General features: G+C 37.8%; 1 long non-coding RNA gene across 1 annotated transcript; it reads left to right on the forward strand.

The window, feature by feature from the left end:
* Window positions 1-5,365: 5,365 nt before the first annotated feature.
* LOC133550621 (uncharacterized) lies at window positions 5,366-11,407 on the forward strand. Its single transcript, XR_009806347.1, has 2 exons — window positions 5,366-5,656; window positions 10,974-11,407. It is a non-coding gene; the product is annotated as an uncharacterized LOC133550621 (long non-coding RNA).
* Window positions 11,408-19,727: the final 8,320 nt, after the last annotated feature.

Below are 19,727 nucleotides of genomic sequence, written 5' to 3' on the forward strand. Positions count from 1 at the left end.
AGAATAGTTTTCCTGTGATACATGTTTAAAAAATTATGATTGTGTTAACCTGGTCAAAATGCACTAATTATGGTCAACCTCTTCAACACAAAGTCATTGGGGCTCGAGATTATATTCATGACCTTTTTGTTAAAAATACTATAACTTTCCTAAAATGTACCCCATTATAAAAAGGTGCCATCAAGCCCACCGCACATCAAAATAGATACGAATTAAAATAAGAATTAAACTGTCTGGTTTAAGATTTTTTTTTACTATAGCCAGAACGATCATAAATTATAATTTTGTTTACTTGTTTTTAACAGAAGTTAAATATGATTCACCCTAAAAGTTACCATCCATATGGAGTGACCCCATATATGTAAATAATTTCAATTTATATAATAGTTCCATCCATATATTTTCTACTGCTTTTCCCTTTCGTGTCGTGGGGGTGCTATGTCCTATCCCAGTTCCGCTCGGGCGAAAGGCGGGGTACACCATGGACAAGTCAATTTAGATCGACAGACAACATTCACACACGCGTCAATTCAGTGTTGCCAATCAACCTATCCTTAGTTTGTGATCCAAAATGTATTTTTTAATTTACAGCATGGACCAAAAGGAAATGACTACAAGAAAGAGGTTAAGAGTTCCCACAAAGAAAATGAAGGACCTGCATAATTCTCCTCCCCCAATTAAGCAATCTGGTAAGTTTCTATGTATGTGTAGCAAAGCGGACTACGGTTAAGCCAAATTGCAGTACATGTAGCTAACAAACTGGAAAAAGGACTTTATTAGTTTGTGTAGTATTTAAAGATCAGCTGAGAATACCACCTTGGGAAAGTTGCCCCAAGGAAGTTAGGTAACAGTACCCTAATTGTAATGAGGCCACACACCTCTAAGACAGCGATGGGCAAGCTCTTCCTACTGCATCTGCTTTAAAATGCAAATAGGGATGGGGAGAGGGAATAATCATAACATTGATGTCCAAATGAGATGACAAATACCAGTCCAATTTTTTATACTCAAATTAACTATTTTAAACACTTTCTCTTTTGCACTCTCTCTTTCAGATTGTTTGGCATTCGTCAGATGGGAGGACGGTTATACCGGCAAAATCTTTACAGGAGCAGACATTTTGCCAAGAGATGAAGCTCCTGTGCAGATCTTAGATCTTAAAACAGGAGATTCTGTTTTAGCAAAGTGGTCAGATAGTAAATTTTATAGGGCAACTGTTGAACATATTTTAGGAAAAGATCAGACTCAGTCACCAAAAGGCTGCCAAACTCCACAGGAGTTATTTTTAAATATGTTGGAAGCCAGTGAGCCATCACACTCAACATCAGGGTCTGAAACCATTACAGTAGATCAGAACCCACTGTCTGAACATGATAATATTACAGCGCTGAATCTATCAAGTGACGGGGGACTTGTAACAGGCGGCAACACTGCCTATGGGTAAGCTTGACATTTATTACCTCATGCCTATGGGTCTACAAGTTCAAAACGTTTAATCTTTAGCAAATTTAGTGAATTTCAAAACCAAAAAAACCAGCATTAATTTAAACATTATTTTATTTGCCATCAAATCATTGTTTCAGTAAATAGTATGTTAATGACAAATACAAATATTTGATGTATTAAGTTGCCCAAAACCCAACATCTGTATCCACTCTGATTTCAGGATTAAAAGTTCTGAACTTGTGGACCCTGAAAACAATTTGTTGCCATCATTTTATTACTTTTTAGTTATGGTCAAAACATTCATAGAGTGTAAATATCCACTCTACAATCTCATGTGTCAAAACTAGGGAGTAACAAAATGAACATTTCATGTCATGGTTACAATTGTTATCACAGTATTGATGAATGTGCTCAAGAAGTACTTGAACACACACTGAAATCTTATAAACAAGTTTTATTGAGAAAAATTTACACAATATGTACTTTCTTAACAGTTTTTAAACATTCAGTTTCACGTCAAAATATAAATTCCGTTTGTTTTTTTTTTCAATTAAATATAAATAAGAATATGAGAAATATAAATAAAAGTAGTTTAAGGATGGGCGTTCAAGGATGAGTGTCAAAAAATCCGGAGCTAACTTCTTATCAGCAATCAAGTATTAACTAAACACTTGTAGGTTCTCAGAGCAACACTCATCGGAAATGTGTCCAGTAAAAACCTGTCCGATCGGAGCGTTCAACAATAACAAAAATTCCATGGATGAATTAAGTAAACAATATCCAAAAAATAGGATCCAAACAAAATTTGTGGAACGCTCTCCTTGGCCGCTGGTACTTGCTGCTGCTCTTGCCTAAACACCGCACTGAATTTCAGGACAGGGACACCAAAACAAGCTTGGCTTGCTAGTTAGCATAATTATCATCATCGAGCTAGCTTACTTGTTGTTGATACTGTTACATGATTGGCTGTTGGCGTGTCCCTTCCATTGCTCAGTAAATACTGTTAACTGATTGTCTGTTGTAGCATGTCACTTCCATTGCTCAGTGACACTTCCTGTTTTCTGTTTACTGGGTTCCCAAAGCGCGAGTGACCTCATGCAGCGAATCATGCTGGCTCGAATATTTTATCGAAAGCATTTAATATTGATATGATTATGTGTATTGCGATGTATAATTATTGTTTTATTGGCCCAGTGCTATGTAGTATTGATTCTTAAAAAATATTTTCGGGGCTTTTGTCGGAGCCCTACATGCGGATGGAAATGTTCCTCTTTTTTGTGAATTTTCCTCCTCTTTTGTCAAAGGGTGCTCACATGCCTGTGCTTCCTTTGTGGAGAAAGGAGGTAGGGCAGAAATCTCAATAAGCAATAGTTAAAAAAAAAAACATATTTAAACAAAATATAAGTACTGGTTTGACAGTTTATACTTAATTGTACATTTCATAAATAATCCTGAGATATATAAAGTAATAACTTTTTCGTGATAGTCAATGTTATGTATCACTTACTATTAAAAAAATCTGTTATTTGTTATTGTTGACTAAGTGAGTTGTCTATTTCCTTGCAGTCAAGATGATTTCATCTTCAGTACTGGTCCAGTTCCTTTGTCTTTGATGTGAAATGTTTTTGTTAAGGAGTACTGTACAGAATGATTATAGATATAGTCAATTTTGGTCATGGTACATTTATTTTCATTATTGGTACTGTCCATCATAGAATGAGGAGAACAAATCATTTATACATTGGTGATTTTGTAGTTCGATGTCTGTTACTTATATTATTATTTTTAGTAATATCATTATAGGCACACTTCAATTGTAAGTGATAGAATCCAAAACAAAAATCCGTAAAATCACATTGTATGAATTTTTTAAAAGTAATTAATTTGCATCTAATTGCATGAAATTTATATTTGATACTTCAGAGAAGTAGAGGTTACTATGTGATCAATTCCGTGGAGAGAAAAAAATGCAAGTTACTTGAAAATAATAAAATGTGTAATTTTTTGTTTTGTTTTAGATTTTACAGAACTGCCAGTCTATTAAATACTTGTTCTCCTCACTGCACATAGACTAAGGTCCACTTTGGCCGCTGCAGGTTCAATCAATCAATCAATGTTTATTTATATAGCCCCAAATCACAAATGTCTCAAAGGACTGCACAAATCATTACGACTACAACATCCTCGGAAGAACCCACAAAAGTTAAAATATACTGTAGGTCATTTCAGTAATTTTTTTGTAGTTCAGTATTTCTCATCTCTTTTGATGTTGTATATACATATATGGACAAATTGGGTTTATACAATTGTAATCTATTGTTCAATGAAATATCACGATAGGTTTACCATAGAGGGAACCATTGGTCCATCACCCTACAGCGGCAATACAGCCGTCCCATCACTGTATGACCTCCACATCAATTGTCAATTTCCTTACGGAGGCCATATATCTAGCCTATCACCATATGACAGGGGTGTCCAAAGTGCGGCCCGGGGGCCATTTTGGGGCCCCCAGGTCATTCTTTAACGGCACATTTTAAAAATACAACTGAAAAAAATAAAAAGTGATAAAAAGCGCAAACAGGTGAAATGTAACAAGAAAATGTTGCAATGCTTTAATAACACAAAGATGCCATGCAGGCTGTTTCTTTCTTTAAAAAATAATGAATCAAAATCAATGTCATTTTGAATTATTGACTTATTCAAAACTTCAATTACGTCACGTTAAATATTCCACTTCAAGATATTTTTTGGGGAAAATGTTGCATATTTTGTGTTTTGCCATATAAAAAAACTGAGCTGTTTTTTTTTTTTTTAAAGAAGGGCCTAAAACAAACAAACCAAAAAAATTAAACAATAATAAAAGTTCTAAAATTGACGGATATATCTGAGGTTGATCTCGAGATTATTGTGCTAAAAGTAAACAGTAAAAAAATGTATTATTTATTTTTTAACACTTTAACGAGTAGGACACTTTGGGATCCCCAATTATTTTAGTGTGATTTGTTTTTAAGTGTCATTCCTCAAAAAAAAATAATGATTAAATATCCAAAATTAAGGCTCCAATTATTATATAATCTCAAAAATTCCACCCCAAAAAGTTATTGGATGAAAATATTGCATATTTTGTTTTTTCCATTTTTTTTTTCCTAATGTTGATCTAGAGATTTAAAACATGAATAATGATAATAATACTGAATAATGACACATTTTTAATATTTTTTTTGACCAAAACCCTTTGGGGTCCCGGGATCGTAACTAAGTGGAGGCCTAACTGTATATTTTTTTATACATTTATTGTATTGGTTTTTAAAATATGAAAATGGCCCCCGCTTGCTTTGATTTTTCAGTGTGCGGCCCTCAGTGGAAAAAGTTTGGACACCCCTGCCATATGGTCTCAACATAAAAGGTCCATTTCCCTACGAAGACCATGCATCCTGCCCATCAACCAATGGCCTCACCACCGAAGGTTGATCACTCTGGAGGCTGTACACCCCGCCTATCCCCACACGACTTCAACACCGCTGGCCCATCACCAAATGTCCACAACACCTCTGGTCCTTCACCCGGCGTACACAATAGCTTGCCACCTAGCCGGGTGAATCCACCTGAGAATAAAAACGCAGCTTTCCTGGCACCAGACAGGAGAAATGCACTCAACCCATCTGTTGAGGACACTATCTGTTATCAACCACAGGCAGAAAAATCATGGACGCCATGTGATGGATGTAGGGAGGAGTTGGAAAAAATCCGGCGAGAAAAGCAACGAATCAAAGAAGTCCTCTTGAAAATAGGTAAGTACCCAATGCTAATTCATTCATGATGTAATTGTTTTGTTTACTTAAACTTGTGATTGGGCCTTGAACACATTATTTTCTCATTCTGGTATTGTTTGTGCTATTTTTTCCCTTTCAGATCCGGGCCAAGTCAGAGTACTTCAAACTCCCTGCGACCTCGTTGGAGACAAATACACCGACGGCCCTCATTAATCGGACCAGCAAGAGCTCTTTCCTGAGAGCGGCGTATTTATATCATCGTTCCGCCTTGCTGCCATGAGACATGCTTCAAAGCCCAAATGTATGCGTTTATTCCACGCACTTTTTGACCTCCTTTTTACAGTAGAGGAGTGTCCCTTTTGGTCGCCCTGAAAACAAACCTGCAGGAACACGAAAGCGCATCCTTGACCGGAAAAAAGTTGAAGGAATCCTAAGTAAGTTTTCCCAAACTGAGGGTGTTTTCAGGCCAAAATTGGGTAACAATAATTAATTAAAGCTGCAAGCAGCGTTGGTCGGGTCCGCCGCCGTGTCCCGAGTCCCGATCTTAGTCTGACCAACATAGAAGTTTTTGTTTCATCACTCTACGACATTCCTAACAGAAGTTACAAGCAGTTTTGTCTGGAAAAAGGTGACGGCTTTTTACAAAACTTTTATTTTGAAGGGGTAATTGGCAACTTCCTGTTGATTTTAACTGAAAGATGCCAATTATCAAAATGTAGGTCTAAGTCAGACCTACACAGAGGTTTTTGTTTCATGTCTCTACGACATTCCTAACGGAAGTTACAAGCAGTCTGTTTTTTGTATCTTCCTAGGGGGCGCTAGCGCGCAATTTTCATTTTTGGGGTTTGGTTACCTAATATGTTGGTCTGCCGCTCCATACCAATGTGTGTGTCAAATTTGGTGAGTTTTGAAGCATGTTAAGGTGGTCAAATTAGGGTATTGTCTGTGTTGTATTCCTAGGGGGCGCTAGAGCACAATTTTGAGTTTTGGAGTTTGGTTTTTTCATTAGCTCGCAATTGTTGCCAGTCCTGATGTGTGTGCCAAGTTTGGTGAGTTTTGAAGCATTTTAAGGGGGTCAAATTACAGCTCAAAGAGGTAAAAATGATATTTTTTGGGAAAATTTGCGCAGAGGTTCTTTGAAGGCGCATAAAATCAAAACCGTAGAACTTATCACAACTTTGTCCGACCACTTTTTTTAAAAGGGTTCAATCTCTCTCCTGTGCGAGTTTGAAGCCGAAACGACAAACGCACTGGGAGGAGTTTCGATTTGAAAAAGGTGACGGGTTTTTACAAAACTTTTATTTTGAAGGGGTAATTGCCAACTTCCTGTTGATTATTTCTGATAGCTGTCAATTATTAAAATGTAGGTCTAAGTGAGACCTACATAGAAGTTTTTGTTTCATGTCTTTCCAACATTCCTACCGGAAGTTACAAGCAGTTTTGTCTGTGGTTTCTTCCTGGAAGCAGTTTTTTCTGTGTTTTATTGAAAAATTGCGCTAGAGCGCAATTTTGAGTTTTTTTTTTTTTTTTTTTCATTAGATTGCAATTTCTGCCAGTCCTGATGTGTCTGCCAAGTTTGGTGAGTTTTGAAGCATTTTAAGGGGGTCAAATTACAGCTCAAAGAGGCAAAAATAGCATTTTTTTGTAAAAATTTTGCTTTGAATGGGTTTTTGCAAAATTTCTGTTGATTTTTGCCCGAGAACATACTATTATGAAATGTAGGTCTAAGTCAGACCTACACAGAGGTTTTCGTTTCATGTTTCTACGACATTCCTAACGGAAGTTACAAGCAGTATGTTTTTTTTTTTTCATAGGGGGCGCTAGCGCGCAATTTTGATTTTTCTGGTTTGGCTCCCTAATATGTTGGGAAGGCATGAAAGACCGACGTGTGTGTCAAATTTGGTGAGTTTTGAAATATGTTAAGAGGGTGAAATTGGGGCGCGACGGTGCGGAAGAAAGAAAGAAAGAAAGAATAATAATTAAAGCTGCAAGCAGCGTTGGTCGGGTCCGCCGTTGGCCGCCGCCGCCGCCGCCGTGTCCCGAGTCCCGATCTTAGTCAGACCAACATAGAGGTCTTTGTTTCATGTCTCTACGACATTCCTAACAGAAGTTACAAGCAATTTTGTCTGGAAAAAGGTGACGGCTTTTTACAAAACTTTTATTTTGAAGGGGTAATTGCCAACTTCCTGTTGATTTTAACTGAAAGATGCCACCTATCAAAATGTAGGTCTAAGTGAGACCTACATAGAGTTTTTTGTTTCATGTCTGTCCGACGTTCCTACCAGAAGTTACAAGCAGTTTTATCCGTTTCCTCTTCCTAGGAGCAGTTTTTTCTGTGTTTCTTTCAAAAATTGCAATAGAGCGCAATTTTGAGTTTTAAGGTTTGGTTTTTTCACTAGATCGCAATTTCTGCCAGTCCTGATGTGTGTGCCAAGTTTGGTGAGTTTTGAAGCATTTTAAGGGGGTCATATTACAGCTCAAAGAGGCAAAAATAGCATTTTTTGCGTAAATGTTGCTTTGAATGAGTTTTAGCAAAATTTCTGTTGATTTTGGGTATAGACGTTTTTTATTGGAAATGTAGGTCTTAGTCAGACCTACACAGAAGTTTTTGTTTCATGTCTCTACGACATTCCTAACGGAAGTTACAAGCAGTCTGTGTTTTGTCTCTTACTAGGGGGCGCTACCGCGCAATTTTCATTTTTGGGGTTTGGTTGCTTAATAAGTTGGTCTGCCGCTCCATACCGATGTGAGTGTCAAATTTGGTGAGTTTTGAAGCATGTTAAGGGGGTCAAATTAGGGTGCGAAGGTGCGAGCGCGCCTTGGGTTGCTGCCCCCGAGCCCCAGGGCTTAAGACGCCTTCGTCCCACTATTTAATGCATTGTGAAAGTAATGCAGTTGTTGTATTGAAGTGAAAATATCTAGCTTCCTGTTGATTTTTGCCAAAGTATGTCAATTATTCAAATGTAGGTCTAAGTCAGACCTACATAGTGGTTTTTGTTTCATGTCTCTCTGACATTCCTACCGGAAGTTACAAGCAGTTTTGTCTTTGTTTTCTTCCTAGGAGCAGTTTGTCTGTGTTGTATTCCTAGGGGGCGCTAGAGCACAATTTTGAGTTTTGGGGTTTGGTTTTTTCACTAGATCGCAATTGTTGCCAGTCCTGATGTGTATGCCAAGTTTGGTGAGTTTTGAAGCATTTTAAGGGGGTCAAATTACAGCTGAAAGAGGCAAAAATGAAATTTTTAGGAAACTTTGCGCAGGGGATATTTAAAGGCGCGTAAAATCAAAACTTTAAAACTTATCAAAACTTTGATCTATACTTTTAATCAGAAGGGTCCAAACTCTCTCCTGTGCGAGTTTGAAGCCGAAACGACAAACGCACTGGGAGGAGTATCGATTTGAAAAAGGTGACGGGTTTTTACAAAAACTTTTATTTTGAAGGGGTAATTGTCAACTTCCTGTTGATTTTTTCTGCTAGCTGTCAATTATTCAAATGTAGGTCTAAGTGAGACCTACATAGAAGTTTTTGTTTCATGTCTTTCCGACATTCCTACCGGAAGTTACAAGCAGTTTTGTCTGTGTTTTCTTCCTAGAAGCAGTTTTTTCTGTGTTTCATTCAAAAAATTTTGTAGAGCGCAATTTTGAGTTTTATACTTTTTTTTTTTCATTAAATCACAATTTCTGCCAGTCCCGATGTGCCTGCCAAGTTTGGTGAGTTTTGAAGCATTTTAAGGGGGTCAAATTACAGCTCAAAGAGGCAAAAATAGCATTTTTTGCAAAAATTTTGCTTTGAAAGGGTTTTGCAAAATTTCTGTGAATTTTTGCCCTGGAAAGTACAATTATGAAATCTAGGTCTAAGTCAGTTCTACATAGGGAATTTTGTTTCATGTCTCTACGACATTCCTAGTGGAAGTTACAAGCAGTCTGTTTTTTTTTTTTCCTAGGGGGCGCTAGAGCGCATTTTTGATTTTTGGGGTTGGGTTGCTTAATATCATGTGGTGTCACGGTAGACCGACGTGAGTGTCAACTTTGGTGAGTTTTGAAGCATGTTAAGGGGGTGAAATTGGGGCGCCAAAGTGCGGAATAATAAAGAATAATAAAACGCAGCAGATTCAATAGGGTCCTTGCCATGGCAAAGGACATGGATGTCCTTTGCCATTGCAGGGCGGACCCTAAATAGAAGTTCAATATGAGAAATGTTAATCCCTTATCGATTACAGCACACTGGAAGTATAACTCAATGTTACATAATTACAATTTGTGATTGACTAAAAACTAGCGTTATGATGAGCAATATAGTGTTATGTCCATCAACTTGAAGTGTGGTTGTATGTATTAATGATTTTGCGTAAATTAAGGCTTTAAACGGCAATAAAAAGCATTAAATACTTTGCCCAGAGGCATTTAAAAAATTTAATACGATTGTAGGACATGGCGGACAGTCAATATGTCAAACGGTAAATGAAAATTAACTTAAGAAGGTTACGGTCATCGAAATTGTTAGTCTTCCTGTGTGTTTCTTTTTTTAACTGCGGCTGTCAAACTGCATACAAGAGGTATTGTAAGGTGGGAACACGACAAAAGCACTGCTTCAATAAAGCAAAATGAAACTGCTCTGGGGGCCTAAACTTTTCCATTCTTTGGTCACTGTAGGCGTGTAGTCCTTAACTGTGACACCATGTCAGGATAATGGAAAAGCTGAGCTTTTTTAATACACTGAGTCGTTTATTTCAATCATCTGCACTTCAACACATATGAGCTAACTTGCCTAACATTAGCAACTGTTGTGACGCAAGTGATCTACGCTAGCGAGGCAATTTTCACAGCAGACCACAACTCTTTTATTTTCTGACATTCCCACAATAAATGAATACAAGTTCCTTCAGCTGCCGGACACTTGATACATACTTGCTATTTACTGTAAACATTTTAAACAGAGAAGGTGTAAAATACAATAAATTCAAAATGTTTAATTGCCATAGCTTTTTTTCAAATGCATCTTATTGGCATTTTTACCAATATTGTTCTGTATTTTTCTAAAATGTTTAAATAGATCATCCATTTCCAAACACATGCATAATTTGCAATCCTGGTATGATGTTCATTTATTATTCCATAAAACCTTTTAACTATTTAAAACAAATTGTATCCTGATTAAAAATGGTATCCTCCAGTTTGTGGCTATTATAAATCATATTTTCAGAGAATATATATATATACTTACAGCATGTTTCAAACAGACACAACTAAATAAATGGCTAATGGGTATATTATATTGATCATCTGATGCAGAATGGGATGTTTGTTTAGAGGGTTTAAGTGCAGTTCTCCTTTAATATTTTTGATAGCCTTTTAATTAGCGATTGTCTACGGCCATGCATACGGTCAAAACACCAGATGCTACTCCACAAAAATAAATAAATAAAAATACATTCTCCAATTAAACAGCTTTGTAAGCCAATTCTAATACATTAGATAGTAACAGTTAATGTAAACTTTTCAACTAATTAACTAATGCTTGCAACTGTGTGTATACAGATAGATAATTGTAAGCTTTTGACTCTATAAAAAAAAAAACTATGCAGTCGCACATGGGCATTCCTTTTTTATAGTACCAAAAAATGGCATTAAAAAGCATTACATTTGAATTTGCATTATTATTGTTATTGCATTGCATTGCATAGATTAGATACCTGTAGAAACTGATGTGGGACAAAATTACGAATGGCTGATTATTATGTTCTTGCCTTGCAGCGTATGTCCTGAGATGCGGTACCCTTCCTGATTGGGACAATATTGAGGAGGCCAAGCTCAAAAAAGCTTTGGTAAACAAATGTCGGGCCAGAGCCGGTTTTAAGTAGGCCCTTGTACCTGTCAAGTTCATTCTATGGTAGGATGTTTCCTTGGTAAACATGTTCAATATTTTGGTCTAGGTTTGCGTAGTATATATTGTAAAAAATTGCCTTATGATGTAGCTTTTAGTACCACGTTATTCTGTGATAATGCATATTGAGGTGTGCTGTGCCAACCAAATTTGGCACTGATGCCAGCGCCCCCCGCGACCCCAAAAGGGAATAAGCGGTAGAAAATGGATGGATGGATGGATGCAACCTCACTAACAAGCTAGCGGCTAATATCCTTTCACAGTGCAAAGTTTTTTCCAAATAAAAAAATAATGCAACCGGAAATTACGCAGTATGTTGCTGCTTACATAATCAGGTATATTAGTAGCTTTTGTAACCAATTTCAAAATATTTCAATGATCATTTATGTACCAAATGTTATATTGTTATCGCAGGAGGCTGTTCTATTGTTTACAACAGTGTTTCTTAATCATAGGGCTGGGGCCCACTGTTTGGCTGCGAGTACCCCTTGGAAGCCGCCAATAAATATCTGTTTCTTAGCTGTTGTCCGTCCATATGGGCAGCAATGGTACTCGGTTGTCTTACACTTTAGTGTAAGATGACTAATTCAGTGTTTATATTTCAGTTGGTCCCAGACCCTTGTGTAGTGGAAAAGTTGGTCGTGCCCCAAGGTAAAAATGTTAAGTATCCCTGGTTTTCAATGTGTGATTATTTTTTGTATGTAGACTAGTTCCACACAGCACAGTTACAATTTTATAAATGTATTTCAGTTTTTACTTGGAATATTTCAAAAATGGAAATTTTGTCATTTACTCACCCTCTTACTGAGATGAAGTCAAGTGTTTTTTTAACTAAGGTACATGGTTTGCTCAACAAGGAGTTAAAAAGCTACACCTGACTTTTTCACAATAGCAAAGTGAGTACTCAAGGTCAAATTCATTTATTTTTGTATTTGTTTTATTTTTTGTATATTGTTTTCTATGTTTTAAGTATTGTGAATGTCAATATGTACATTATGTATGTACTAATTAACTACATTTACATTTTTGTATTTAATCTATTTTTATATTATATTTTGTATTTTTGTGTAGCCAAATAAAGTGATACACCTTTCAATATTTGAGTATTTGTTTAGTGTTATTTCTAATTAAGTCAGATGAATATTTTAATTGCACTCTCAATTTGTTCTCATGATTCTCAAATTTGAGATATGATAATACATTTAAGAGAAATAAGACATGAAAAAGACATACATAAGATCTCTTTTATTGCTCATACATCTCGTTTCTTTCTCTTTTTATTATCCTTCAAAATAAATGAGACATAATTGAGATCAATGGCATACATATATGAGCTCTCGTCAGTGTATCCCACTTCTCAAATATTGCTCAAAGGGTTGTCTCAACTCAACCTCCTTTGTCTCAGTGATGTCTTGTCTCTTTTTAGCTTATTTATTGCTCCTAAGGGTCCCTTAGGAGCAATAAAAGAGAAACAATTGATCACAGAATTAGACAGATATGAGAAGCTCAAAATGTTCTCAAGATACGAGATTAAGCAACAGTTGAGCAAGCAAATTTTTGCTATGGGAGGTCAGGTCTTGGTTTAATTCATTCAAATATTAGAAGCCTACTGCCAAAATTAGACTTAGTCAAAATTTGGATTTAAACAACCAATGCAGATATATTTATTTTATCAGAAACCTGGCTAAGTAAAGCAGTCTCTGACAAGGACATTGCTATAAATGGATACAATGTCTTCCGATGCGATCGTCCTCGAAAAGGTGGAGGGGTGGCTATGTATATAAAAAACAGATTTAATGTTACTTTATTATCATCACTGTCAATCACTAAACCATTTGAACTCCTTGCCCTGCAGCTTGAATTCTCGCATGGCCAAACTCTCGCAATTGTAGGGTGTTATAGACCTCCCTATGCCTCCACTGAAGCCCTTGCCTCTCTTGAATCCTTTATGAGTGGACTAGTGAACTTCTCTTGGTTGGTGATTTAAATTTTGACTGGTTGACTTCCTCTTCTGATAACCTTAAAGCTGTATGCAACACACTAAATTTAACTCAATTATTCACTTCCCCAACTCGACCCAATACTAAAAACCCCTCAAAATCATCTTTACTTGATCTAATTCTAACCAACGCTCCCCATAAGTACACTGGTACTGGGGTGTTTGTCAATGACTTGAGTGATCATTGTACAATTGCAGCTGTAGGAAACTGCAAGCTACCAAAATCAAAACCCATTATTACATGCAAAAGAGATATTAACATTTTTTGCCTCCCAGCTTTTATATACGACTTAGCTGCCTTTGAGTGGAATAGAGTTGCTTTAATTGATGATATTGAGATAGCGTTGAAATACTTTTATAACGAATTTCAACGTATAGTCAATAAACATGCTCCCTTTCGAAAATTTAGAGTTAAAGGTCAAAATCAGGGGCGTCGCCAGACATATTTCACTGGGGCACGTGCCCCACTGTTGATCTGCAGTGCCCCAGTAAAAATGTCACCAATAAAAAAAAACGCTTCAGAGTTTTAAGTCTACATAACATAGACAACAGCGCACATACTACTTAGTATGGTAATTGATTGCTACTGTATTCACTCCACGAAACAGTGAGCACAAGGCTACTTAATATGGTAATTTATTCACGTGTGGATCGAGACTTCGGTTGAGAGAGAGAGAGAGGGGGGGGGGGGGGATTCGAATCACTGTGTGAGGTAGGTGACATTAGCTAACAACAATTTGTTAATTACATTATTTTTATTTTTATTTGACTCAAACTGTAACTCCTAGATGGATTTAAGAAAGTTATTGGCCCGCAGCAGGGAAGAAGCAGCAAGGAATGAGAGATGTAAGTGAAGTCCTAGCTAGCTAGGCAACATCATTGTCTTGAGTTGATGCTAAGTTAGCTAACGTTATTCCTTGTATCAAGACAAACATATTCATTTGCTGTACGAACTGTGTGAGTTGAGTGCTTCTCAAATGGTTTATCTTCAGGAAGAAAAACATTTTTCCATATCAAGTCGTGAGCCAAATTTTTAAATCATTCAAGTTTATTTCACAGAAAAATAGCACAGTAGACTTGTCTTGTTAATCGGTGTGACTTTGACTAAAATAATCTTGTTTTGTCACCAGAAAAATGGCTACAGCTAAAGCATCTGGTTTTGTTTCCAGAAAAAAATAGTAACATTTCTATATTTGTTTTCAGAAAGATGGCTGAAAATATCGGGTTTTGTTGCCCCATTTAGATTTTTTTCAAATATATTTCCATGTCTGTCCTGAGTCCTCCTCCAACTTGTTAGTCGGTTTGCCTTTTGCTAAAATACTCACTAATAGTCACTAGAAAAATGGCTAAAAATATCTGGTTTTGTTGCCACAATTTAATTTTTTCTCCCTAAACTTTTTTTTTTTCAGCACACATCTGACTGAAAATGACACACAATCCACTTTTATGTCAGGAGCCAGCAGTTGGGAACCACTGGTCAACTGTATAACAGTTACTGTAATATTTCCATGTCTGTCCAGAGTGATTGACCACTTTGCAAAAATGAAAAGGAGACATTAGTTTACTTCTCAGAAAATGATTCCCTGAACAGACACACAACAGTTGTTCATTTATTCTACTACTGTGGCTTTATTGTTTTGTGTATATTTTATAGTTTTGTGTATCTGAAATAGGATTAGCCACATTGCCGTAAATGGAAATTAAATAATATAAAAGAACCCAGAGATGTAGGGGTGCTTTATTTTTTGTTTTACTTTTGTCGATGTTAAATTTGCAGATGATTACTGCAATAAATATTTCAAAAAGATTCATTGCTCTTCCTTTTTGCTTTTACCAGTAGCAGTTTGGAAGTCTGGAGTAAAAAAAGTGCACAAGTAGGTCAAATGCATGAGTTAATTTCAGGTGGTTCATCAAAGATCCATACAACATCATCTGATATGATTTCATAGTTTAAAGCACTATTTATGTATTTTTTATGATAAATAAGTGCTAAAAATGGTTTTGCTTGCGCGCTTTGCACGCTCACATGGATTATTTGTGCCCCAGGTGTGCCCCAGTACAGTATTAGGTCCAGTGACGCCCCTGGTCGAAATAATCCCTGGTTTACCGCTGCAATTGGAAACATTCTCAAAGAGAGAGATGTTGCTTGGGCCAGGGCTCGAAAAACAAAGACAGAGGTTGACTGGCTTAGCTTTCGCCAGCTTAGAAATAAATGTACTTCGCTTGTTAAGAGAGCCAAGTCTGATTTTTACCTGCATGAATGCAAAAAACATATCAATGACCCCAAAAAGTTTTGGCAAACCATAAAAGCTTCTTTAAATCATGTGAAAACAAATGACTTTCCATGTCCTTTGATTACTCAATCTGGTACTTTGTCTGATAAGACAACTATATCAAATTGTTTTAATGAGTATTTAGTTTCTGCTGGATTTTTGTTAGAGTCGTTGAATCCTCAATCGTCAAATGTTGGTTTAACTAATGTTAATATCCCAAATACACCACAGGCTGTAATTAGACGCAGCACCTGCACTTGTGACTTCACACCTGTATCAGTATCTGAGGTATACAATGCACTAAAGAGCCTGGACGCAACTAAAGCAGCAGGACCGGACCAAATTGAACCCTTTTTCTTAAAAGTGGCTGCTGATTTTATTGCTGAGCCTCTCTCGCATATTTTTAACCTCAGTCTAACAAGTAAAAGCATTCCAAAAATCTGGAAATCAGCCTTTGTTCTTCCCCTGCTAAAAGGGGGTGAACCCACAAATATGAATAATTACAGACCAATTTCTAAATTATGCATTTTAGCAAAATTGTTTGAGAAAATCATCAGTAACCAGCTAAATGAATTTTTTAGAATTAAACAATATTTAATCCCCATTTCAATCGGGTTTTAGAATACAGCATAGCACTATTACAGCTGCTCTTAAGGTCCTCAATGATTTAATCGAGACTGTGGACGGCAAAAAAATACTTTTTATTGATTTGTCAAAAGCATTTGACACAGTAGACCACAGTCTGCTCATTGAAGCTCTCCATCACGTTGGATTATCTAAAAATGCAGCTGCTTGGTTCACAGACTATCTTTCCAGCAGAACACAACGTGTACAGGTGGCTGGGACAACCTCTTCATTATTGGACATTACCAAAGGAGTTCCACAAGGCTCAGTGCTGGGGCCCATTTTATTTTCTATCTACTTGAATCATCTTTGCAATAATCCGTCAAATGCAATGTACCATTTTTATGCAGACGACACCATTATTTATTGCTGTTCAACCTCCAGCACTCAGGCTTTTGAGTTTTTACAAGCTGCTTTTGATGTCATCCAGGCTCGCTTATTTGATCTTAAATTGGTTTTAAATACAGATAAAAGCAAAGTAATGGTTTCTCTCATTCAAGGGTGCTACTGAAAAATATTCCAAATATTGTAACATCAAATGGAAACCCTATAGAGCAGGTCTTAAATTACAAGTACTTGGGTTTTACTCTTGATCAGGAGCTTTCATTTAAAGCCCGTATTAACAACTTGGTCTCTAAGCTCAGGGTAAAGCTCAGTTTCCTTTTTAGAAATAAAAACGGCTTCTCTCTTAAAGTCAGAAAGAAATTGGTGACAGCGACTATCTTGCCCGTAAATGATTATGGAGACCTGCTTTATTTTAGTGCTTCATCTAAATGCCTCCAGTCCTTGGACACTGTTTTTCACTCAGCACTAAGATTTGTTCCTGGCTGTCGTAGTCTCACCCACCACTGTCAACTGTATATGAAGTCAGACTTATCTTCATTGAGTGCACACAGATACACACATTGGCTGGCCATCATTTATAAAGCTCTTTTAGGTTTAATACCTCCATACTTGTCTACTTTGTGACAAAGAAAAAACAGCTCTTATGCGTTCTAACAATTTGTATGTTTTAACTGTTCCCCATGTACGGACTGAATTTGGCAAAAGAGCTTTTGGCATTGCTGCCCCTATGGCATGGAATGCATTGCAGACGAAACTGAAACTCACTGAACTAATTCCATTCGGAGCCTTCCGTTCTGTCCTGAGGGACAGAGAGCAAGAGACTTTTGCTCAGTGCCTGTGTTGCCCACATATGTGGTCCTCTCCAAGGTTTCTCATAGTCATCATGGTCGACGTCCCACTGGGGCGAGTTTTTCCTTGCCCTTATGTGGGCCCTACCGAGGATGTCCTTGTGGTTTGTGCGGCCCTTTGAGGCACTTGTGATTTAGGGCTATATAAATAAACATTGATTGATGATTGATTGATTGAAAGGCCTACTGAAAGCCACTACTAGCGACCACGCAGTCTGATAGTTTATATATCAATGATGAAATATTAACATTGCAACACATGCCAGTTTACTAAATTGCCATTTTAAATTTCGCGCCAATGTATCCTCCTGAAACGCCGCGGTATGATGATGCGTGTGCGTGACGTCACGCATTGTAGAGGACATTTTGTTCCAGCACCGTTCCCAGCTATAAGTCGTCTGTTTTAATCGCATAATTCCACAGTATTCTGGACATCTGTGTTGCTGAATATTTAGCTATTTTTTCAATGAATAATGGAGACGTCAAAGAAAGAAAGCTGTAGGTGGGAAGCGGTGTATTGCGGCCGCCTTTAGCAACACAAACACAGCCGGTGTTTCATTGTTTACATTCCCGAAGGATGACGTTGAAGCTTTACTATGGAACAGAGCGGTCAAGCGAACACGGCTGGATTGGACCACACACACAAAGTACAGTGTATTATGCAGCGGTCACTTTGAAAGATCGTGTTTCGAAGAGGGTCCCTTGCGAAGGGCAGAGATGGGCGTCACCACCACCCGTCGACTGGTGCTGAAGAAAGGTGCGGTGCCGACCTTCAGGTTGTACTGTTACGACCATGTAATCTCACTAAAACACTAGTAACACAATAACCAGATAAGGAAATTTCCTGAATTATCCTAGTAAATTTGTCTAATAATATCTGAATCGCTCCCACTGTAGTCTTTTTTTTTTCTAGTCCTTCACTCTCACTTTCCTCATCCACAAATCTTTCATCCTCGCTCAAATTAATGGGGAAATTGCCGCTTTCTCGGTCCGAATCGCTCTCGCTGCTGGTGGCCATGATTGTAAACAATGTTCAGATGTGAGGAGCTCCACAACCCGTGATGTCACGCGCACATCGTCTGCTACTTCCGGTACAGGCAAGGCTTTTTTATCAGCACCAAAAGTTGCCAACTTTATCGTCGATGTTCTCTACTAAATCCTTTCAGCAAAAATATGGCAATATCTGGAAATGATCAAGTATGACACATAGAATGGACCTGCTATCCCCGTTTCAATAAGAAAATCTCATTTCAGTAGGCCTTTAATGTTAGTGCGGCCCGCAAGTTTTATATGAACGGTGCTTGACAGCGTTGTGTTATTCGGGTCCAAAATGGCTCTTTCAACATTCTGGGTTGCCTACCCTGCGTTGGTGGAAAAGCGGCAAATGAGTGAAAGCGACAGAGACGTTGCCATGGAGACGGGGGTTCACTTACGTGCCTGGCTGCAGTCACACCGCGACACCTGTCCGTCAGTAATAACAGTCCCCGATAACCTGGACCAATTCAAACCGTTATTTGTCTTTTTTCTTGTTTAGTTTGCATTGCCTCACACGATGAACACTACATATAAACACTCCGGGAGCCGTCACTTTTTAGCGCTCGCTATCCCGGTACTTTCCCGGCTATTATCCGCCGACCGCCGTGTTGCTGTAGGGAGGAAAAGCGGAGCGACGCACATTGCGGAAACAACATTATTCTCCGTGCGTGGGCTAAATACAAATATATTCCACAACCCCAAACATGTCTTTTTCAAAGCCTGCAGTGAAGAGAAGGGTTAGTGATGAGCAAAGACAATTCCAGGAAAAGTGGGGGATGCGATATTTCTTTGTTGAGCACAGGGGCACCCCGACGTGTCTTATTTGCACCCAGAAAGTTGCACAAGGGATACAATTTGAAACGTCATTATACAACTAGACATGCTGAGGAGTATGCAAAAAAAAAAATAAAAAAAAATCTTTTCTTGCGGCCCAGCCCCACTCAGACTCTGCATCCAGTGGCCCCCTGGTAAATTGAGTTTGAGACCCCTGGTCTAGAGTGTAGGCAGTGCTGTTAAGTTTCTCTGTGTGTGAATAAGTGGAGGAGGCGGAAACTTTGAGGCATGACGCAGCTGACTTGTTGATAAACTAGTTTGAGAAGAATGTTTTTGTTTTGCTCATAAGTGGATTGTACTTTTCAGTGGTGTAAATATTGACTATTGTGTGTGAAGTCCTACTAAAGGTGAACATTCAGTTTAAGAATTAGGCCATCAAGTTAAGATAAATGTAGTGATGGTGGGAAAAATATGGATCAAGGATACTTTATTGAGTTGAGTTCACTTTTATTTTTTTACTTCCCCTCCTGAGAGATTGGCACCTTCTTGTGGTTATTTTGAGCTTAGTCTTCAGGTGGCACACCCAAGTTGCACAGGTGTGAAGGTAGAGGCCTGACAAAGTGCAATCCTCGTCTCCAGGATGGAGTTGAACTCATAGGGCCTGATTTATTAAAGGTTTGCGTGTACTAAAAGACGTGCAAACCCGATAGCACACGCAGAGCTGAT

Source organism: Nerophis ophidion, linkage group LG04, assembly GCF_033978795.1.
Source record: "Nerophis ophidion isolate RoL-2023_Sa linkage group LG04, RoL_Noph_v1.0, whole genome shotgun sequence".
Taxonomy (NCBI): domain Eukaryota; kingdom Metazoa; phylum Chordata; class Actinopteri; order Syngnathiformes; family Syngnathidae; genus Nerophis; species Nerophis ophidion.